At 46.0% G+C, this 24,996-nt stretch overlaps 1 long non-coding RNA gene across 2 annotated transcripts; it reads right to left on the bottom strand.

Annotated features, from left to right (window-relative positions):
• Positions 1–3,932: 3,932 nt before the first annotated feature.
• On the bottom strand, positions 3,933–18,051 carry LOC142475933 (uncharacterized). 2 transcript variants are annotated; one of them, XR_012791204.1, is made up of 5 exons: positions 17,757–18,051; positions 7,054–7,166; positions 5,718–5,857; positions 4,567–4,644; positions 3,933–4,256 (listed from the first exon to the last, which is right to left on the bottom strand). It is a non-coding gene; the product is annotated as an uncharacterized LOC142475933 (long non-coding RNA). The 2 variants fall into 2 exon arrangements; XR_012791203.1 differs by having other exon boundaries at positions 7,054–7,174; positions 17,757–18,050.
• Positions 18,052–24,996: the final 6,945 nt, after the last annotated feature.

Raw genomic sequence — 24,996 nt, forward strand, 5'->3', positions numbered from 1 at the left:
TTCATGCAGAGAAATAGCAATGCTTGTTTTTAACGTGCTAAGCGCCTAATGGGGAATTCAACTGCTGAGAGGTTAAGGGAGTTACTAACCCAAACTCAGCGACGTTTCTGTATCTCTGTGATTACTCCCCCAGGACATGCCTGAAAACCAGAGGTAACTCAATGTATTTTTGATAAATAGAAACATGACCTTCTGGGGAGGGGTATATAATGGGTACTGGGCCTGGTGAGGTGGGTATAACGGATACTGGGCCTGGTGAGGTGGGTATAACGAGTACTGGGCCTGGGGAGGGGCGTATAACAGGGTACTGGGCCTTGGGAGGGTTGTATAACTGGGTACTGGGCCTGGGGAGGTGGGTATAACGGGTATTTGCCCTGCGGAGGGCGGTATAACGTGGTATTGGGGATGGGGTATAAGTTGCACAGGAGCTCTTGCGATACAGAGTATCACTGTCCCTGGTTACAAACACTTCATGTCTCCTGCAGATCAGGACACGCACGAAGGTGGTGCCCTTTGTGCCACCAGACGACGAGGCGGGCTACGAGGCGGACGACGAGGCATACGACAAATCGGGCGTCAAGTGGAACAATGAGGTGGGCTACAAGGCGGCCGATGACGCAGATGTGGTGTACGATGACCATGGAGCATACGACAGGTGTGGCCGGATCTGCTGCTTCACCTTTTTTAGGCGGAGAAGACCCCGGGAGCAGGTAGGAGAATACGAGAGGTGCGGACAGATCTGCTGCTTCACCTTTTTTAGGCGGAGAAGAAGCCAGGAGCAGGTAGCAGAGGAGCCAGGGCGTAGATACAGGGGTATTCTAGGGGCCCTGAGAAGTTGGTTTGACCGCAGGAGAGGCAGATAAGATCAGGAAGGCTGCGGGAGGGGCAGGTACTAGAGGGAGATAGGGATATTGAGCGTGAGAGGGTGAGAGAGAACAAGGAGCAGGGCCGGAGCACGGGTTTCATGCGCCCGAGGCGAAACTTAAAATTTGTGCCCCAGTTGTATAAAAAATAATAAGATAAATAAAATAATAAAATAAACAGTGGCGTAGCTATCGGGGCTGCAGGGGGTGCGACCGCACCCCAGCGCGACGCAAAATAAAAATAAAAGGGCGCCAAAATACTGGATAAAAAAAAGAATAATAATTAAAAAAAAAAGATAAATAAATAAAATAATAAGAGGAAAAAATAATAATGATTATTAATGCGCCCCTAGGACCTCTGCGCGCTAGGCGACCGCCTAATGACCGGCCGGCCCTGCGAGGTATGCGGGAGGAAAAGGGGTGAATGGGATAGATATGCAGGGGGATGGGGGAGCAGGTGAGTTATACACAGGGGCACAAGGGCCCCATCACCCGCATCTCTATATACTGAGTGTGCCCCTGTGTATAACAACGCTGATCTGTGCTGCTCCATCTGATCTCACTGCGCAGTGATCCAGGGACCATCCGATCGCCATTTAATGGGGTCAGGAAGGAATTTTTTTTCCCCCATTGCACAGCAGGGGTTATGTTTCGCCTTCCTCTAGATCACAGCAACAAACTGCCCTTTGTGCATGAATTATCAGTGAGATCTTTATACACCCTGCATTGGTCTTCACCCCTTTGCTGCCGGAGGGGCCTACAATGCACTGCTCTGCGTGTTACTATATCGCTCTGCAATGTGCTGCAGGCCCCTCCCAGCAAAGAGATTAATTATTTCAATAAAATACTCTCTTTAATCAAACCTATGTGTAGTGTCTTTTCTATCTATTGCTAACAGCTCAGTGATTCTTCCCCAGGACGCTGCACTAGTGTCACGCTGCCAAGCCGGGTGTGAAGAAGGTTTATAGTTTCACATATACACTTCTGCCAAAACACAAGTGCAAACAGGAAGCCCCTCTGATCTCATATCTTTTATTACACAAAACGGTATCTAAAAAGGTAAAATGAACATACATGGGATTCTGCTACAAATATCTCTCTAATTACAAACCAATTAGCAAATCATTCAGATTAGAGTCGAGCGAAAAGAAAGGGTTAAGTATCTCAGGTACAGTATATGCAGTGTAGGCTGTTCTGCAGCATTACATGCAGGGGACAACGTTTAGGGGATATAAGTAATGCTGATCTCAGAGCTGACCGGCTGACCTGCTCTACTGGCTGACCGGCTGACCTGCTCTACTGGCTGACCTGCTCTTCTGGCTGACCGGCTGACCTGCTCTACTGGCTGACCTGCTCTTCTGGCTGACCGGCTGACCTGCTCTACTGGCTGACCGGCTGCCCTTCTTTCAGCTAAATGACCTGAATTGTGGCCCCTGTATCTCCCAATTAAACGTTTTATTGGCATATTCTTGTTTGACTCGTTTTATACAGACATTTTCTATATATTAATTGTGGGATTTGATAACATCTGTAAGATCTCTCAGAATATCACATTCTGTACGTTTGTGTTGAAGATTTTTCCATTCTCAATTTACTTAATATTAGTTTTTGGCATCAATTATTTATATCGAGTTCAAAATACCTTTATACAGAATGCTGTTCCCTTTAGCCCACAAATGCTGCTTCATTAAAGCCCATGGGTGGCACTTTATGCATTCTCAAACTTTTAGGCAACATCCCTAATTTCCAAAAGTGGGATTAAATCTGTGCATATTTAAATGGTTAATTTTCTTACTCAGACTACTAAATCCCTCCCCAAATATATCCGTTTCACATAAAAGTGTGTGCGCTTCTCCTTACGCCTAACTGACACGTCGTCCTTACGGGCGCCACTCCGTGTAACTCCACGCTGCCCTCCAGTGGCAAAAGAAATAAGATACATTTACTATACTTGTCTGGCAGCTGCTCCCGTATAAGGTGGGTAACTCTGTATTAGGGGTCTTGGTAGAGTATATTTTATACTTATGTCGGATAGATGAGGAATTAATATTCCTAACGGGTTATTGTGAGAGGCATTAGATCTTATCCTATATGCACGCAGCCCTCGCCTCTCTGACCTTGAACACATACTTCAATCTGATTTTTTGAGACTTGAAACTGGATTTCTTAAAACAAACTGATTTTAAACACTGACAAGACTGTAACAATGGTATTTGGGACCAGAGCTAAATTGCTAAAGCTGCCAATGACAGAGCTTCAGATAAAAACCAACTCTAATACAATCCTAGCCCCTGTTACTTGTTTGAAATATCTGGGCATATAGTTCAACTCCCATTTAACATTTGGGTTGCACATTGATACCCTGACATCCAAATCCTATGCCAAACTAGGTGTACTTTACAGGAACACATCCTCCCTAAGGCCCTCATGCAGTAATCGCCTACAGCGATTCAGTAAGCCCAGAGAAGCTGGCGATTAGAGCAAAAATAACCGTTTTTTTTTGCCGGAAAATAAATAAATAAAATCGGCAGACGCGCGGTGATAAGCCACTTTTCGGCACTGATCGCCAGTTTTTCAAACACGCTCAATTCTATAAGCCCTGATCAGCTTATTGCGGCTGATCACCACTTTAAAATTGCTGTTTCTTCTCCAAATTGTCCAGCCACAAAAGTTGGCAAGAAGGTGGGGTGAAGCTGCGATGAAAATAAAATGCATGTGTCCCAGAGCTGATATCCATTAATATCAGCACCAGAGACCCCCGGCATGAATCCGATGCATAAAAAATGCATTTACAGGCAACTTCATTACCGCCAAGGCAATGAAGGGGTTATATACCCGTGCCAGGCTTATTGCGGGTAACGGGGGTGGGTGAAGGTGGTATTTGGCCCTGGGTGGGTGTTTAGGCCTTGCCAGGGGGTTGCGGGATGACTTAACCTCTTCTTTAACTTAGCGGTTAATACCGCTAAGGTAATGAAGGGGTTAACCCCTTCCGCTACCCCCCCCACCCGGTAGGCCTAAACACCCATCCTTGGGGCCAATACCCCGTTCACCCACCCCCGCTACCCACAATAAACAAAAATACACATAACAGCCCCACTGGCCACCTCCTAGGTCCCTAATAAACCATTACAATATTCATAAAACCATTATTTTGTTTACACCCAGGATTATTACATGGGATTAGGGCTATGTTATTCAGTGAGGGGTTGTATGTTTGTATTCGTAGGGACAGGCAAGGCCGGAGCCAGATGGGGTTCTCCTGCCTCTGTCCTCCCTGTCTCCTGACCCTTCCTGTAGCCGGACAAAGAAGAAGAAGCAGGCACACGGTCTTACTCAAAGGCCATAAAGTCCAAAATGCCATAAAGTCCAACGTTTCGGCAGTCAAGGTGAAGGCTACAAACACAAGAAACAGTCACAATATATACCACCCCCCTGATACTCACCCCTCCCCGCTCTGCCACATAACCAGGATGTTGACGCCCACCTGATGACGTCAGAGCTACCATATGGCGCCCCCTAGTGACGTCAGACGTCTAGGTCTAAATCCCTGGCAATACAGCATAGAGCTGTCTTGGAGGACTGCAGCCACAGCCACACCTCTCCCCAGACTGAACACTCCCCCATGATGACGTCAGCGTGACCCGGCAGTCAGGGGGGGGGGGTAAGGGGGGGGCGGTCGTGCACCAATCAAGACTGTACTCACAGGGCTGGACAAAGATGTATCCGTCGCCATGGGATCAGTGTCAGAGCAGGGAGGAGTGAGACACTCCTATAAATCACCCTGAAAGTGTAAATAAACCACACACCAAAATATTAATAAAGCATATGTGCACAAAACTAATACAGCAATATACTATTACAACATGTGACTGTATACTGCTGATAACATCAGTATCATCCTGCAAAGTTACAGTGAAATGCCACATAAGAATATGCAGTACATCAGTATTTAGAATATACTAGTGTGTATACCTAGGTCAGAAATGGGTACACACAACCAGGGGGGGGGGGGGAAGGGGAAGGGAGGATGGGGAAGGGGGAGGGAGGGAGGGGAAGGGGGAGGGAGGGGAAGGGGGAGGGAGGGAGGGGAAAAAAAGAAGGGAAAAAAAAACACACAAAAAGGATAATCTTCCCAATTGGTAAGTGCAGAGTCCATGGATGGTGCATGATGGATTTTAAATTCTGCTGCTCATTAAGACCTATACCATTGCTGGTATTTAACGCATGTATCCAGAATGCTTCACGTCTCAATAAGAAAGTCTCCCTATCTGGAGTGCCTTGTCTAGGTGCTACTGTCTCAATACCCATGATGCGTAAAGAGGCAACATTATGATTGTGTTCCACACAGTGTTGCACAAGAATAGAGGGATCCGTACCTTTTCGAATGACACTTTTATGTTCAATGAACCTTGTTTTTAACATTCTTATGGTCTTACCCACATAAAGAAGACCACATGGACACTTTATTACGTACACTACATATTCAGATCTACATGTGATTCTATTTTTGATTTTTATGATCCTCCCGCTTTGGGGGTGACTGAATTGACTACCGGTAGTCAGACTGTTACAGACCGAGCAGCTCATGCATCTAAAGTTACCCGGTCTGCCACCCTCCAGAAAATGAGGAGTTCTGTAGTTACCCTCATTATCTGCATGTATCAGGCTATCCGCCAGATTTCTCCCTCTTTTGAATGCCACCATTGGTGGTACACAGCAACTTTCACATAATATATCATCATTTTGCAGAATATGCCAGTGTTTAAGAATGGTAGATTTAATAAAACCACCAGCTTGACTGTATATAGTGGTAAATACAAGCCCGTCCTCCTTCTTATTTTTGGTAGCACTTACCTCTTTATCCAGTGCCCGGTCTAACACAGCAGGAGGATATACGCAGGAAGATATCCCCTAGCCAGGAATCTACCACGTAGTTCTCCAATAGCTGGTTCAATATGATCCTTCCTGCTCGTGATTTTGCAGACATGGACTTTCTGTGAAAAAGGTAATGCATCAATAAGAGAAGGAGGATGATGGCTATCTGCCCTTAAAATTGCATTTCTGTCTGTATCCTTTCTAAAAAGATCAGTATGTAACTCCCCATTAGTCTGTGTAATGAGGACATCTAAAAAAGAGAGTTGCTGTGTACTCCATGTATTAGTGAGGAGGACCGGTGAATGGAGACCATTAAGATACTCAAAAAAAGATAACAGCTGATCCTCCGTACCTGTCCATATGAAAAACATCATCAATATATCTGTAATAGCTTTTAATATGCACTAAAAAGTCTGATTTGTAGATGTACTGCTCTTCGAAATGTGTCATGTATATGTTGGCATAAGCAGGGGCCATATTACTGCCCATTGCTGTCCCCTTAATCTGCAGGAAGAAATCACTCTCAAATCTAAAATAATTTTTATAGAGAATGAAATGTAAAATGAGCATAATGTATTCAATTGGAACAGTATCACTATAATGGCGAATGAGGGTGGCCTTGATTATCTCAAGACCTTCAACATGGGGGATTATTGTATAAAGGCTAGACACATCTAAACTAACCAGAATATGATTAGTCCCATCATCAGGTGAGTTTTTTAATTTGTCAAAAAAATCAAACGTGTCTTTGATGTATGAGTTGGCTGTCTGTGCTATAGGTTGTAGAAATGTGTCTACAAATTTTGCAAGGGGTTGATTTAATGAATTAATAGCAGCTATAATAGGCCGCCCCGAGGGATTGTTTAAATTCTTGTGTATTTTGGGCAAGATATAGAAAATAGGGCATTTAGGATGCAACATAGTTAGAAACTCAGATTCAGGCTCTGTTATCCACCGGTTATTAACCCCCATTTGGATAATTTCCTTAATTTCTCTCGCATAGTTAAAGGTAGGGTCCCTATCCAATTTAATGTAGCAGTTAATGTCACTCAGTTGTCTGATGGTTTCAGCCTTATAATCTGAGTAATTCTGCACTACTAGGGCACCCCCCTTGTCCGCACGCTTAATAATTATCTCATTATTATTAGTCAACATTTTTAATGCTTCCTTTTCCTGAACAGACATATTGTATGTAGCCCTATGTTTGTTTTTTTGTACCTTGCAATGTCCCCCTTAACCAGTCGTATATATGTGCTGACTGATTGATTTTTAAATGGCGGGACAAAAGTGGATTTGAGCTTGCACATTTTGGTACCTTGATAAGAAGCCAAATTATCTGTCCCTTGCTGGTCAGTGGCCAAATTAACTGTCCCTTGTTGTTCATAGGAGGATTACCTGTCCCTGGTTGGATATTGGAATGCACCGATTCTGTAGACCTGTTCGAAAAAAATGATTTAAGGTTTAATACACGTTCAAATTTAAATAGGTCAACCTCCAAATCAAAATCATTAAACAATGTAGTAGGTACATATGAGGGCCCCCTAGCTAAGACAGACATTTCACATTGATTAAGAGTGTAATCAGACAGATTAACAACCAAGGTGTCCATACTCATTTCTGCTCCGTTGTACGTAGGGGATAGGGTGATCTTCCCTTTCCCCTGGCCCCCGCGTCTAATTTTCCTTTTCCTTTCTCCTTGTCCTTGGATTGGCCTAAAAAAGGGGCCGGACTTTGGCCTCTCTGACGTTCTGTTGAGGAATGGGCTTCAGAGTCACTTGTGTGGACTTATTGGACTCCCTGGGGTGCTCTCCCTCTTTGGTTCTTGTGTTGTTTTGGGTCTTGCTTCAGCCACGGGTATACTCTTCCATCTTTATAGTCATTAACAACTTTTTTGAATTTCAACTTCTTAAAGTGAATAAGATCACTTTTTTTTTTTTTTTTTAACTTCAATAGTTTCATGTGTGCAATCTCTAATTACCTAAAGAACTGTATAGCTGCAGGTCAATTCGTTCTCCATGTATTGATAGGTGAAATTTGGTGACATAATTAGTGAAGGGATCTGTTTTTCTTCTGCTTCTGTCTCTCAGTGGAAGCTCATGAATATTCATGAGCACTCCTGCATTGACATGTGCTAGAGGGAGGGCAGGGCTGACAAAGGGGTGTGCCAGGGCTTGTGACAGGACATGAAGGGGCAGTGCCTTAGCAAATGGCTGTTAAAATAGAATACAAGAAAATTGGTCTTTCAAAGTTGTTTTTTTAAAAACAGAAAATGCTAAAAGTATTTTTTCTTACTACAGAACTGATTTATTAAAAAAAACACACATGCAGGATATTGACTGAACTGCAGCTTTAAAGCATTGTCCTGCATACAGATCAGAGGCGAAGAATGGATATGGATACCCGATGTGAAGCTGGAAATAAGACCGAGAACAATACCGAAAAGACCGTTTCGAGTGATGAAATAGCCGTCACTGTGTAACTCTTCCAATTACCTGCAACTTTATGCAGAGAAATAGCAACGCTTGTTTTTAACGTGTTAGCGCCAAGGGGGAATTCAACTGCTGAGAGGTTAAGGGAGTTACTCACCCAAACTCAGCGACGCTTCTGTGTCTCTGTGATAACTCCCCCAGGACATGCCTGGAAACCAGAGGTAACTCAATGTATTTTTGATAAATAGAAACTTGACCTCGGAGACTGTGAGACCCCCTCTCCTTCCCCCCCTTCCCTTGGCTTCCCAAACCCCACCATAACCAATACATAAATAACCACAAACACGAGGTCTGGCGGCCGCTGCTTTTTAGTAAAACTTCAATTAACCTAATTAGTGCCAACCCCCTGCCAGAGTGCTCGCTCATTGGGTAAAGGCCAAAGGTACCCGATCCAATGGCCCATAACTCCCCCCTAGCCGGGCCCCGCCTGTCTGGCGAGAATGGGCCCAGGAACGCACGTGTAAATGAGCCGCGCCCACTCGCCACTCCCAGCCACCTTTTATTTTATTTCTGTTATTCATTTTCATTGTTTATTTATTCTTTTTTTTCTTTTAAACACGTACAACCAACATATTTACCAGTATTTACAATAAAGGGCAGGGTGGGCGGGACTCCCATGGCAGGGCGTAGACTGACCCCGCGCCTCTGTCTAATTCTAACCTCCCTGGCCCTTCCCCCGGCTGTGTCACGTCACTGCCAGAGGGGGGGGGGGGGAAGGCCAGTGGGGCGTAGTCCACACTCACAGGTAAGGGAGAGCCTAGTCCCTCTGGTCATAGCGCCCGGTCACCGAGGGCTCAAGGCTACTTTTCTGGGTTATTTTGAAACGAGCTACACTGGGGAATATTTAGGGGTCTCCCCAAACAAAGAGAAAACATTTAGGGGTCTCTCCAGACACAGAGAACCCCACACACTTAGATCTGAGGTTTGTGCCCCTATTAGGCCTGGGCCTATTAGTAAGTTCAAGCTCGCTGAGGTGGGCTGAGCCGCGCTGAGCAGATGCACAAACCCCTGCATCTGTCATCAGCGCGGCCATAGTTTCCCCCTCCGCATGCGTGCTCATGCGTGCAGAGGCTCAGAAACTATGCCGAGACAGGCAAGTTTCAAATTTGCCGGTCGGGGAAGCGAAGAAGCGGTCACGTGACCGCTCCCATTCAATGGGAGCGGGGACTAGCCCCGCTTCCCGCTCCACCTCCTGACACGCCTCCGCTCTGCCTCTGCTCCGCCTCCACCCCGCCCCAAGAGCGCGCTCACTGCCTCGCCTGCAAGGACAGAAAAAACACAATTTTCAGCAGGCGAGGCAGAGCAGGAGCGCGGCTCAGCGTGGCTGAACCCTCTATTTCCCAGGCCTTACATGGGGGGGGTGGGGGAGAGAAATACATAGAAACAAAAATAAGGAGGGACAGAGATAAATAAAAGAGATACGATTAAAGGGGGAGAGAGAGACTGACAGGAGAGGGAAAGGAAAGGCAGAGAGTAGGGAGGGAAACAAAAAGAAAACAGCGCACAACGCCAAATAGTGAAGTAAGCATGTATTCATGCCATAATTTTGCCTATATTCATCCTTTGGATCTGTATCACCATCAGCTTATATTGGCTGCCACCGTGCTAACTGAGCGATTTCTGCGCCGGTAAGAGACTGTAAGGGACTCTCCTTCTTCCTCCCTATTGATTCCTCCATTGCCACGAGAACTGTGACGTCACTCCGCTACACCACGTGACGGAGCGGCATCGTGGCACGCTGTGAAAGCCCCTGCAGTTGCGGAAGTGTTTGCAGAGCAATTCCAACAGCTCTGGACTGCCCTAAGATCATAGCAGCTGGGAAAAGCAGCGAATCTACACAGGAGAGACGGGGGACTGTAGGGGAATTCCCCTGGAGGCAGTATATCACCGGTTGAGGAGCGGTCCCACTAAGTGTCTGAATCTGCAGTATTACCAGGCTGCTTGAAAGGAATCCCCTTGTGAGCAGCGTCCTGCTGTGTGAGGAGTGCATGAAGGATCCCATGCCCCAGAACCATCATAGAGGCTCCTGCAGAGACAGCTGAGTGCCAGACCGTCCTGTTTTACAGCTACAGAGTGGTAACCAGTGTGATATGCACTAAATGCACATGTTATTTCTATCTGATGTACGCAGATTTATGACCCCTTTAATATTGTATTACATTCTATTACTTACTTCACTATTTGGCGTTGTGCGCTGTTTTCTTTTTGTTTCCATTTCTTAGAGTGTGTGGGGTGCTGAGCCACCCCTAATGTTTATAGCAGCAGACGCCCATATCAACCACACGGTTATGTTATAATTTAATTATCTAATCACTTATTCATTGTGGTATTGCGGTTTACTTTATTTATATATGGTTTAGTCACTGCACTGTATTCAATTATAATAAGGAGATAGATAGTAGCGCACAGTTTATTTCTGTTTTTCCAGAGAGTAGGGAGACTTCTCACCCAAGGTGATGAAACAGCTGTGGCACATGGCACCTTCTCTGGGAAACCTTCCACTACCCATGTGACATTACACCTCCACCGTAGGGGGTCCTGTGTCTGGGGAGTGTGTGTGTAAAGGATCCTGGGGAGGGACGTATAACAGGGTACTGGGCCTGGGGAGGGGTGTATAACAGGGTACTGGGCCTGGTTAGGGGTGTATAACAGGGTACTGGGCCTGGAGAGGGGTGTATAACAGGGTACTGGGCCTTAGAAGGGGTGTATAACAGGGTATTGGGCCGGGGAGGGGTGTATAACTGGGTACTGGGCCTGGGGAGGTGGGTATAACGGGTATTTGCCCCGTGGAGGGCGGTATAACGTGGTATTGGGGAGGGGGTATAGGTGGCACAGGAGCTCTTGCGATACAGAGTATCACTGTCCCTGGTTACAAACACTTCATGTCTCCTGCAGGTCAGGACACGCACGAAGGTGGAGCCCTTCGTGCCACCAGACGACGAGGCGGGCTACGAGGCGGACGATGAGGCATACGACAAAGCGGGCGTCAAGTGGTGCGAAGAGGTGGGCTACAAGGCGGCCGATGAGGCAGACGACGAAGCGGATGTCAAGTCTGGCGACGAGGTGGGCCATGGCGAAGGAGAATACGAGAGGTGTGGACGGATCTGCTGCTTCACCTTTTTTAGGCGGAGGAGAAGACCCCGGGAGCAGGTAGCAGAGGAGCCAGGGCGTAGATACAGGGGTTTTCTAGGGGCCCTGAGAAGTTGGTTTGACCACAGGACCGCAGATAAGATCAGGAAGGCTGCGGGAGGGGCCGGTACTAGAGGGAGATAGGGATATTGGGCGTGAGAGGGTGAGAGAGAACAAGGAGCAGGGCCGGAGCACGGGTTTCATGCGCCCGAGGCGAAACTTAAAATTTGTGCCCCAGTTGTATAAAAAATAATAAGATAAATAAAATAATAAAATAAACAGTGGCGTAGCTATCGGGGCTGCAGGGGGTGCGACCGCACCCCAGCGCGACGCAAACTAAAAATAAAAGGGCGCCAAAATACTGGATAAAAAAAATAAAAATAATTTTCAAAAAAAAAAAGATAAATAAATTAGAAATAATAAGAGGAAAAAATAATAATGATTATTAATGCGCCCCTAGGAGCTCTGCGCGCTAGGCGACCGCCTAATGGACGGCCGGCCCTGCGAGGTATGCGGGAGGAAAAGGGGTGAATGGGATAGATATGCAGGGGGATGGGGGAGCAGGTGAGTTATACACAGGGGCACAAGGGCCCCATCACCCGCATCTCTATATACCGAGTGTGCCCCTGTGTATAACAACGCTGATCTGTGCTGCTCCATCTGATCTCACTGCGCAGTGATCTAGGGACCCTACGATCGCCATTTAATGGGGTCAGGAAGGAATTTTTCCCCCCCATTGCACAGCAGGGGTTATGTTTCGCCTTCCTCTGGATCACAGCAACAAACTGCCCTTTGTGCATGAATTATCAGTGAGATCTTTATACACCCTGCATTGGTCTTCACCCCTTCGCTGCCGGAGGGGCCTGCAGTGCATTGCTCTGCGTGTTACTATATCGCTCTGCAATATGCTGCAGGCCCCTCCCAGCAAAGAGATTAATTATTTAAATAAAATACTCTCTTTAATCAAAGAGATTAATTATTTAAATAAAATACTCTCTTTAATCAAACCTATGTGTAGTGTCTTTTCTATCCGTTGTATCTATTGCTAACAGCTCAGTGATTCTTACCCAGGATGCTGCACTAGTGTCACGCTGCCAAGCCCGGGTGTGAAGAAGGTTTATAGGGTCACATATACACTTCTGCCAAAACACAAGTGCAAGATCTGTCAAATCTTTTATTACACAAAACAGTATCTAAAAAGGTAAAAATAACATACTGCTCTACTGGCTGACCGGCTGACCTGCTCTACCGGCTGACCTGCTCTACTGGCTGAACAGCTGACCTGCTCTACTGGCTGACCGGCTGATCTGCTCGACCGGCTGACCTGCTCTACTGGCTGACCGGCTGACCTGCTCTACTGGCTGACCGGCTGACCTGCTCTACCGGCTGACTGGCTTCCCTTCTTTCAGCTAAATGACCTGAATTGTGGCCCCTGTATCTCCAAATTAAAGCTGCAGTTCAGTCAATATCCTGCATGTGTGTTTTTTTTAATAAATCAGTTCTGTATTAAGAAAAAATACTTTTAGCTTTTTCTGTTTTTAAAAAAACAAATTTGAAAGACCAATTTTCTTGTATTCTATTTTAACAGCCATTTGCTAAGGCACTGCCCCTTCATGTCCTGTCACAAGCCCTGGCACACCCCTTTGTCAGCCCTGCCCTCCCTCTAGCACATGTCAGTGCAGGAGTGCTCATGAATATTCATGAGCTTCCACTGAGTTACAGAAGCAGAAGAAAAACAGATCCCTTCAATAATTATGTCACCAAATTTCGCCTATCAATACATGGAGAACGAATTGACCAGCAGCTATACAGTTCTTTAGGTAATTAGCGATTGACCACATGAAACTATTGAATTAAAAAAAAAAAAAACCAGCTCTAAAACCATCCTAGCCCCTGTTACTTGTTTGAAATATCTGGACATTCAACTCCCATTTAACATTTGGGTTGCACATTGATACCCTGACATCCAAATCCTATGCCAAACTAGGTGTACTTTACAGGAACAAATCCTCCCTAAGGCCCTCATGCAGTAAGCAGCGATAAGCCACTTTTCACCAGCTTATCGCCAAAAAAGCCACACTGATACACACACACACACACACACACACACACACACACACACACACACACACACACACACAGATACAGACACACTGATACACACACACCCACTGATACACACACACACACACACACACCCACTGATACACACACACACACACACCCACCCACTAATACACACACACACACACACACACACACACACACACACACACACACACACTGATACACACACACACACACACACACACACACTGATTCACACACACACACACACACACACACACACACACACACACACACACACACACACACACACACACACACACACACACACACACACACACACACACACACTGAAACACACACACACACACACACACACACTGAAACACACACACACACACACACTGATACACACACACACACTGATACACACACACTGACACACACACACACACACACACACACACACCCACTGATACACGCACGCACACACACACACACACACACAGATACACACGCACACAGATACACACACACACACACACACAGATACACAAACAGACAGAGATACACACACACACACACACACACACACACACACACACACACACACACACACTGATACACATACACACACACACACTGATACACATACACACACACTGATACACACACACAGATACAGACACACTGATACACACACACACACCCACTGATACACACACACACACACACTGATACACACACACACACACACACACCCACTGATACACACACACACACACACACTTATTCACACACACACCCACTGATTCACACACACACCCACTGGGGGGGCAAAGCTGTGAGCGCCGGGGGGGCAAAGGTGGGAGCACCGGGGGGCAAAGGTGGGAGTGCCGATGGGGCAAAGGTGGGAGCGCCGGGGGGCAAAGGTGGGAGCGCCGGAGGGCAATGGTGGGAGCGCCGATGGGGCAATGGTGGGAGCGCCGGGGGGACAATGGTGGGAGCGCCGGGGGGGCAAAGGTACAAGGTGGTACAAAGGTAGGCGCACCCCCGCTACCACCTCCTATTACCCCCCCTGGCTGGAACCCGGGACAGAAAGGGGACACTCACCGCGAACAGAGGAGCCGGGAGCGGGAAGACACGTGTGCTCTGCACAAAGCGGAAGTCCCGCCCCCGGCTTCCTCTGACCTGCCTGCAACCAATCCCCTGCGGGCCGACCGGCATTCTAAGTCCCACCCCCGGCATCATCATTCATCCAATCCCATGCGGGCCGGCCGGCATTCTAAGTCCCGCCCCCGGCATTCTCCTTCATTCAGTCTCCCCGGCAGCATTCACACACACACATAGAAAATACATACCGGCCGCCGCATTCTCCTCACCGCCGCTGCCCCGCAATACCGGGACCAGGGACAAAAACCGGGACATAACCGGGACGGAGCTAAAATCGGGACAGGGCAGAAAAAAACGGGACTGTCCCGGCAAAACCGGGACGAATGGTCACCCTACTTACAGACTATTCACTTGAGTGGACCATAAAGTGTCTTATAGAGGGAACTCTAAGGTGTCTTAAGATGCATTAAGATATATTATGTATGTAAATATTTATTTATATAGCGCTCTATAAGAGAGGCAATACAGTACAGAGAATTATAGTACAATAAGTGCAACAAACAAAATCAGACAATAGGAAAGGAAATCCCTGGCCTGGAGAGCTTACAGTCTTAATGCTAGATCCATGGAACTCTGTTGTGTTTACGCTAATAACGGGACATTCCTGAAATTGGTACATGACCCTGTGTGGTAGGCAGAGACACAGGGGCAGTGCCTGCCAATATCATAAAGAGCAGTGCACTTCCTATTTAGTAGAAGTGTGTGTCAGAGTTAAGAGTTCAGTCCAGAGTTAGAGTCTGCTGAGTCTGTCACCTGGCTGGCCCAGGGTGACAGAGAGAGCCTATATCAATTGGCCGTTGGAGAAGGGGAGCCATCAGCCTCTGAGTAGAGCTGATGCAACCTTAGTTAGGGAGGTGGACCAATTCCTCTCACCCTGTTTAGGGGGCGAGGGAAGAGCTAGCCCCACCCTGGGTGCCCTTGACCTGGGGTGGTGGCAGGGACACAGAGACCATCCTGAGGGAGAGCAGTCCTGTGTGGAGGAAGACACCCTGTACCTGATTGACAGTCTTGTTGCTGCTATTCTGCTGCTGTGAATAAAGAGCTGCGGCTGCTTTTAAAGATATACAGTGTGAGACTGGAATCTCTCATCCCCGAGGGGGGGACGGGACTCTCTGGAAGGATTCCACCCGTATTCCTGGGGCTCAGAGATGGAGGCGCTGCACCATTACATACATAGTTACATAGTTACATAGTAGATGAGGTTGAAAAAAGACGTACGTCCATCAAGTTCAACCTATGCTAAATTCAGACAACAGATACTTTATTCTATATCTATACTTACTTATTGATCCAGAGGAAGGCAAACAAAAAACCCCATTAAAGGAAAAATTAATTCCTTCCTGACTCCAAGAATTGGCAATCGGATTAATCCCTGGATCAACATCCTTCCCATATATACTTATTTGGTAAATCCCTGTACAGGCATACCCCGGTTTAAGTACACTCACTTTAAGTACACTCGCGAGTAAGTACATCTCGCTCAATAGGCAAACGGCAGCTCACGCATGCGCCAGTCAGCACGTTCTGAACAGCAATACTGGCTCCCTACCTGTACCGAAGCTGTGCGCAAGCGGGGAGACTATAGAGACTGTTACAAATGCGTTATTTTCATCAGTTATGCACGTATATGACTATTGCAGTACAGTACAAGCATCGATAAGTGGAGAAAAGGTAGTGCTTCACTTTAAGTACATTTTCGCTTTACATACATGTTCCGGTCCCATTGCGTACGTTAATGTGGGGTATGCCTGTATACCTTTCCCATCTAAAAAGATGTCCAACCTTTTTTTGAACAAATCTATTGTATCTGCCATCACAGGCTCCATGGGTAATGAATTCCACATTTTAACTGCCCTTATTGTAAAGAACCCTTTCCTTTGTTGCTGGTGAAATTTCCTTTCCTCCAACCTCAGGGATGGCCCCGAGTCCTTTGTACTGCCCGTGGGATGAATAGTTCTTTTGAAAGCTCCTTGTATTGTCCCTGAATATATTTGTATATAGTTATCATATCCCCTCTTAGACGCCTCTTTTCTAATGTAAATAAATCCAATATAGCTAGCCTCTCCTCATAAGTTAGAATGTCCATCCCCTTTATTAATTTGGTGGCTCTTCTCTGCACTCTCTCTAGTTCCATAATGTCTTTTCTTAGGATTGGTGCCCAAAATTGTACTCCATATTCAAGGTGTGGTCTTACTAATGCTTTGTAAAGGGGCATAATTATGCCTACTTCCCTTCCATCCATTGCCCGTTTGATGCAAGATAAGATCTTGTTTGCCTTTGCAGCTACTGCATGACATTGGGCACTATTGCTAAGCCTGCTGTCTACCAGCACTCCTAAATCCTTCTCCATCAAGGATTCCCCCAATATATCTCTATTTAATTTGTAAGTCGCCTTTTTATTCTTGCATCCCAAATGCATAACCTTACATTTATCTGTATTAAACCTCATTTGCCATTTACCTGCCCACGTTTCCAGTCTCTCCAAGTCCTTCTGAAGAGAAATTTCATCCTGCTCTGATGAGACGGAGGCATTCACCCCAGAAACCTGATCCTGTCATCCCCCATACCATCGCGGGAGACTCAGGCCCCCCTGTTGCCAGCAGGTATGCACCACACTCAGACACGTAGCCAGACCCTAGTACAGAGGAGGGGGGCCCGATCTGCGATTGGCCCCTGGGAAGGGGGGCTACATTGGGAATCAATGTTATTTTTCTTCATATTAATGGGTATCCTCAAAGCTAATGATATGCCAAAATGACGTCCATTAGCAAAACTACAATTGTTTATTCACTTTTTCTGCTTGATGAATAGGGTGACCAGATTTCGAAAATGAAAAACCGGGACACCTTAAAAAATAATTTATTAAACAAATTACATCACGTGACACCCCCCGTTGCCATGACAACAAGACACTCTGATGCCCCTGCAGTGTTAGTGTGTATAGAGGTGGGGGCTTTGCTTGGGCCCTTCAACTCTTACAGCCAGGGCATTATTGGCCAGGAATGCCCAGTTCGGAGGGGATTACTACTTCAAAATGTATTTGATTCGTTACAACATCAAAAAACTCTAATACCAATAACTAACAACCACAGACAATGATAATCTAAACCATCAAATAAAATGTCTACGGCCCTTGTTCAAGCATGTTTGCGGTACTTACCAGATAAATCAGTGCCTGCAATCCACGACTGTATCCGCCTCTCCGAACGTCTGTAAGCAATCCAGCGTTGATGGTGTGTGGCTGAAGAGGTGAGGGACTCCCTCCTCTCAAACGGAAAAGAAGAGCAAAAAATAGAGTTGGAACATACCTATCATACAGGGATGAGAGAGAGAGACAGAGAATGAGAGAGAGACAGAGAATGAGAGAGAGACAGAGAATGAGAGAGAGAGACAGAGAATGAGAGACACAGAGAGCGAGGGACAGAGAATGAGAGAGAGACAGAGAGAGGGACATAGGGAGAGAGAGACACAGAGAGAGAGACAGACACAGAGAGAGAGAGAGAGAGAGAGACAAAAGTAATGTACTGTATAACCATTATACCGTACCCCCTAGTATTCGTGTAATCATTGTCCCACACCCCCTATTACTCACGCTTTGGCAATACTGAAATGTTCTTTTGACATGCCAATCAAGCTGATTTGATTTGAGAGACACAGAGACACACACAGAGACACAGAGAGAGACAGAGATACAGAGACACACAGAGAGAAACAGAGACACACAGAGAGAGACAGAGACACAGAGAGAGAGACAGAGACACAGAGAGACACACAGAGAGAGACAGAGACACACAGAGAGAGACAGAGACACACAGAGAGAGACAGAGACACAGAGAGAGAGAGAGAGAGACACGGGCCTATTTAGTAAGCGTCGATAAGGCTGCGTCTATAGTATTTCAGACGGAGGGAAGGCACACATGCTGCAATACACTTGCTGAAGCCTGAGCTTTTTTATGGCTTTGCAGGGTATGCAGCGGGTGCGAATAGGGGCGTGGCAATAAATATTTGGAGGCGTGGCAATGACGTTCCGGCGCGGACATCACTTCCCTACCTCACATTCCGATCCACCGGCATTTGTTCAGATGCAGCATCTGAAGCACTGTGCAGACAAGAAGAAAAATGCACACAATGCGCACCAGAGATTAAAATATAGTAAATTATTTATTAATAAAACAAGAAATAACCGAGGGGGATCCAACCCCACCTCAGTACTTTCTTCTCGTTGCAATTGCCACACTATCCATCTTGACGCCGGAAGGGAAGTTGGTACGCGACCAAGACGAGATGCCGGAATTACAGAGTGGATTCACAACTGCATACTACAGATTGCCGGAGGACCACACTGCGAGGGGCGCAGCCTATCGAGTTTCCCGGTCATCGTCCAAAGTCTGGAGCTGCGGACTGACCACCGGATTACCACGGAGCACGAGCCTGTCTCACACAATGCTTTTACCAAACGGGCGTTTGTGAGTTTGCTATTTTTATCTTGTCCAGGAAATGAAATTGTTAAACCGAATTTACACTTGGAGCGGGCGCTTTCTCTTCTTTTTTTGTTTAGATATCTATCGAGGAGGTGGTTGTTTCCCTGAAGAGAGCTGCCAGGGCTCCAGAGGCCGCCCGAATTGGATCCTTTTATGATTCAGTTATAACATAGCTATTAGAGCTAGGTTTCTGGACTTTTATTGTGTTTAGGCATAGTGTTTATTATTATTTTATTACAGCTACTTTTTAGTAATTGCACTGTTATTAATTCTGACCACTAATTCTCACTGCCATTATAATCTCTCTCTAGCCACAACCAAATTGCTATATCAGCTATATTATTTATTGGTTATACCAGGGGAGCACAAACTTTTGCAGCTCGCCCCCCTGCCTTCCCTCTGCTGGTGCTCGCGCCCCCCCACTTACCTTGATGCGGCGTCACGTGACCTGCAGCGGCATTTGACGAGAGTGACGTCACATGACCCCGCGGCGTAATTTAACATACTGTGCTATATGTATGCACACACAGCTGTCTCTTACACATACAAATACTGTTTTTCCATCCCTATACACCAATAGGGACCACAAAGTATCCACACACACTTTTAGTTGTGCTACAAACACTCACATTTCCACACCCACCCACACCATTTATATCCACTCCCACTCCACACACACCTTTTGTAAAGCACTGTATATACTGTGGGCTCTCCATTCATTTTCATTCACACTGATACACATACACACTCTTTCATCACTTGCTTTCAGGAACCTTTTGACACCTCTAGGCATAAAACCTATCCACACCGGGGGAAGGACCAGCACAGATAACATTCCAAGAGACACTATTTTTAAGTATACCTTTTGCTTGCTTCATTCATTGTAACATCGCCGGAAGAAGAGATCAGTGTATCTCGAAAGCTCGCACAAATAAAAGCATTTCATTAGCCACAGAACGGTATCATCTATTTATTTTCTGATTATTGAAGCTCGGCTAACACGGTACTGATACCTCTATATATATATATTGCGCGCGCACACACACATATAACGTTTTATCCAACTTTTTCATTTATCATTTGTAGAGAAAATGAACAATGTCGCCAGAAGTGCTATTTTTCAAAATGTAACATCTCTACTAATTAGTGTAAAATGATACTTCATATAAAGCAGGTTATGGGACCCAGTATAAAATGACCTTCATGTTTCTTATCACATCCCAGTATATGGATACCTTCTATTATCACAAGCTGCTAACATCTGACAGGGCTCAGAGTCTGAGCCCAGAATGTGACATACTGAACATTCTCATTCTAAATTTCAAAAAATATTGTGTTGATTTCTGACCTGACTGCCGTGGTTACAGCTCAACCACTCTGTTCTACTGTATGTCACCACTTTCTGCCACAACCAGCTGACGGTGGATCTGCAAGGAGTTCAACGCTCATTGGCATCACATCTGTGGCTTGGTTGACGTATCATTTCTCCAGCTTTTTATTGTATTGTTTTTAAATAGATTATATTTATTTAGTTGAATAGATATTTATTTAGTTTAATAGATATTTATTTAGTTTAATAGATTATATTTCTAAGTTTAATAAGTTATATTTCTTAGTTTAATAAGTTATATTTCTTAGTTTAATAAATTATATTTCTTAGTTTAATAAGTTATATTTCTTAGTTTAATAAATTATATTTCTTAGTTTAATAAGTTATATTTCTTAGTTTAATAAGTTATATTTGTTAGTTTAATAAATTATATTTCTTAGTTTAATAAGTTATATTTGTTAGTTAATAGATTATATTTGTTAGCACAGTAGATTATATTTACTAGTATTTAAGTCTCCCCCTCAGTGCCCCATTAGGACCCGTGCGCATATTTCACATCTTTTCGGAGTCGCTTATTTTTTAGACCCTCGGAGCCGAAACCTAAAGGGGTCAGCTAAGAAAGTTCGGATCAAGAGGAGCCGCACAGCTTAAAGACAGAACATTTCCAAGGGAGATGGAGACAATTTGGGTAAGATCTGATTAAAGGACAACCTTTGAGGAAGGAAAGGGTGACGGGGGAGTCTAAGAGGGGGGTGAGAGAGCAAGGTGGTGTGTCAGATTGGGGCAGAGCAAGAGAACGCAAAAATGACGGGGATTTGCTGCACACCAAAAAAAAACAATAAGTAGTGATACTTTTACCGGTGCCCCTTAGTCTCAGGGAAGACCGGCATTTCGTCCAATGGATACAATATGATTGATGGGAAAGGGCACACGGATTTGAATAAAAAAAGATAATTTATTGTGCTACAGACTACAATGTTTCGGCTGCTGGCCTTTCTTTGCTGGATTTAGTGGGTTTAGCCACTTTACCTGAGAAAGACCAGCAGGCCGAAATGTTGTTGTCTATGGCAGTGCAAGAGAAAACAGGTTGGGGGGGGGTGGGTTCTCGCAAAGTCGCCGACCCATGGGTGAGTGTCTCCGGTGGAAACTAGTCCTGGACCCCGGGAAAGCTGTCTGTGGCCCATACAAGCTGAGTAACATGTAGAAAGGACACATGTGTGTTCAGAATGAGTTAGCATGGTATTTTGAGAGGCACCATAGCAGGTCAGTGCAAGTCAGTGCAGAGCACTGCAAGGTCAGTCAATATGAGGAAGGGTCCGATGGAGGAGTTGGAGGGTCCCAGAATATCTCTTAAAGCAGGGGTGCGCAAATCGAGGGGCACAACATTTTCTTGGGAGGAGGGGCTCGGCGCTTACAGAGGCCCCTCGCTCTTCCCCACAGCATTTAAATTAAATGCCGGAGATCGCGCGCAAGGCCTCTGTAAGTTCCCTTTCCTTGTCTCCGGCGGCTTCTGGCGACAGCAACGTGGCGTCACATGATGTGGCATTGCCATAGCAACGTGATATCACATGACGTCGTTACATCAGAACGTCGGAGACAAGGTGGGGAAGGTGGAGGGGGGAGCAGGGGGAAAAGGTTGTGCAACCCTGTCTTAAAGCATTGTCTTGCATACAGATCAGAGGCCAAGAATGGATATGGATATCCGATGTGAAGCCGGAAATAAGACAGAAAAGACCGTTTCGGGGGAAGAAGGTGAGTGATGCAATAGCCGTCACTGTGTAACTCTTCCAATTACCTGCAACTTCATGCAGAGAAATAGCAACGCTTGTTTTTAACGTGCTAAGCGCCTAATGGGGAATTCAACTGCTGAGAGGTTAAGGGAGTTACTAACCCAAACTCAGCGACGTTTCTGTGTCTCTGTGATAACTCCCCCAGGACATGCCTGAAAACCAGAGGTAACTCAATGTATTTTTGATAAATAGAAACATGACCTTCTGGGGAGGGGTATATAATGGGTACTGGGCCTGGTGAGGTGGGTATAACGGGTCCTGGGCCTGGTGAGGTGGGTATAATGAGCACTGGGCCTGGGGAGGGGCGTATAACAGGGTACTGGGCCTTGGGTGGGTTGTATAACTGGGTACTGGGCCTGGGGAGGTGGGTATAACGGGTATTTGCCCTGTGGAGGGCGGTATAACGTGGTATTGGGGATGGGGTATAAGTGGCACAGGAGCTCTTGCGATACAGAGTATCACTGTCCCTGGTTACAAACACTTCATGTCTCCTGCAGATCAGGACACGCACGAAGGTGGTGCCCTTTGTGCCACCAGACGACGAGGCGGGCTACGAGGCGGACGACGAGGCATACGACAAAGCGGGCGTCAAGTGGAACAATGAGGTGGGCTACAAGGCGGCCGATGACGCAGACGTGGTGTACGATGACCAAGGAGCATACGACAGGTGTGGCCGGATCTGCTGCTTCACCTTTTTTAGGCGGAGGAGAAGACCCCGGGAGCAGGTAGGAGAATACGAGAGGTGCGGACAGATCTGCTGCTTCACCTTTTTTAGGCGGAGAAGAAGCCAGGAGCAGGTAGCAGAGGAGCCAGGGCGAAGATACAGGGGTATTCTAGGGGCCCTGAGAAGTTGGTTTGACCGCAGGAGAGGCAGATAAGATCAGGAAGGCTGCGGGAGGGGCAGGTACTAGAGGGAGATAGGGATGTTGGGCGTGAGAGGGTGAGAGAGAACAAGGAGCAGGGCCGGAGCACGGGTTTCATGCGCCCGAGGCGAAACTTAAAATTTGTGCCCCAGTTGTATAAAAAATAATAAGATAAATAAAATAATAAAATAAACAGTGGCGTAGCTATCGGGGCTGCAGGGGGTGCGACCGCACCCCAGCGCGACGCAAAATAAAAATAAAAGGGCGCCAAAATACTGGATAAAAAAAAGAATAATAATTTTAAAAAAAAGATAAATAAATAAAATAATAAGAGGAAAAAATAATAATGATTATTAATGCGCCCCTAGGACCTCTGCACGCTAGGCGACCGCCTAATGGCCGGCCGGCCCTGCGAGGTATGCAGGAGGAAAAGGGGTGAATGGGATAGATATGCAGGGGGATGGGGGAGCAGGTGAGTTATACACAGGGGCACAAGGGCCCCATCACCCGCATCTCTATATACTGAGTGTGCCCCTGTGTATAACAACGCTGATCTGTACTCCTCCATCTGATCTCACTGCGCAGTGATCCAGGGACCATCCGATCGCCATTTAATGGGGTCAGGAAGGAATTTTTTTCCCCCATTGCACAGCAGGGGTTATGTTTCGCCTTCCTCTGGATCACAGCAACAAACTGCCCTTTGTGCATGAATTATCAGTGAGATCTTTATACACCCTGCATTGGTCTTCACCCCTTTGCTGCCGGAGGGGCCTGCAATGCACTGCTCTGCGTGTTACTATATCGCTCTGCAATGTGCTGCAGGCCCCTCCCAGCAAAGAGATTCATTATTTCAATAAAATACTCTCTTTAATCAAACCTATGTGTTGTGTCTTTTCTATCCGTTGTATCTATTGCTAACAGCTCAGTGATTCTTCCCCAGGACGCTGCACTAGTGTCACGCTGCCAAGCCCGGGTGTGAGGGAGATTTATAGGGTCACATATACACTTCTGCCAAAACACGAGTGCAAACAGGAAGCCCCTCTGATCTCATATCTTTTATTACACAAAACGGTATCTAAAAAGGTAAAAAGAACATACATGGGATTCTGCTACAAATATCTCTCTAATTACAAACCAATTAGCAAATCATTCAGATTAGAGTCGAGCGAAAAGAAAGGGTTAAGTATCTCATGTACAGTATATGCAGTGTAGGCTGTTCTGCAGCATTACATGCAGGGGACAACGTTTAGGGGATATAAGTAATGCTGATCTCAGAGCTGACCGGCTGACCTGCTCTACCGGCTGACCTGCTCTACTGGCTGACCGGCTGACCTGCTCTACTGGCTGACCGGCTTCTCTTCTTTCAGCTAAATGACCTGAATTGTGGCCCCTGTATCTCCCAATTAAACGTTTTATTGGCATATTCTTGTTTGACTCGTTCTATACAGACATTTTCTATTTATTCATTGTGGGATTTGATAACATCTGTAAGATCTCTCAGAATATCACATTCTGTACTGTACGTTTGTGTTGAAGATTTTTCCATTCTCAATTTACTTAATATTAGTTTTTGGCATCAATTATTTATATCGAGTCCAAAATACCTTTATACAGAATGCTGTTCCCTTTAACCCACAAATGCTGCTTCATTAAAGCCCATGGGTGGCACTTGATGCATTCTCAAACTTTTAGGCAACATCCCTAATTTCCAAAAGTGGGATTAAATCTGTGCATATTTAAATGGTTAATTTTGTTACTCAGACTACTAAATCCCTCCCCAAATATATCCGTTTCACATAAAAGTGTGTGCGCTTCTCCTTCCGTCTAACTGGCACGTCGTCCTTACGGGCGCCACTCCGTGTAACTCCACGCTGCCCTCCAGTGGCAAAAGAAATAAGATACATTTACTATACTCGTCTGCCAGCTGCTCCCGTAT

Source organism: Ascaphus truei, unplaced genomic scaffold (assembly GCF_040206685.1).
Source record: "Ascaphus truei isolate aAscTru1 unplaced genomic scaffold, aAscTru1.hap1 HAP1_SCAFFOLD_1437, whole genome shotgun sequence".
Taxonomy (NCBI): Eukaryota; Metazoa; Chordata; class Amphibia; order Anura; family Ascaphidae; genus Ascaphus; species Ascaphus truei.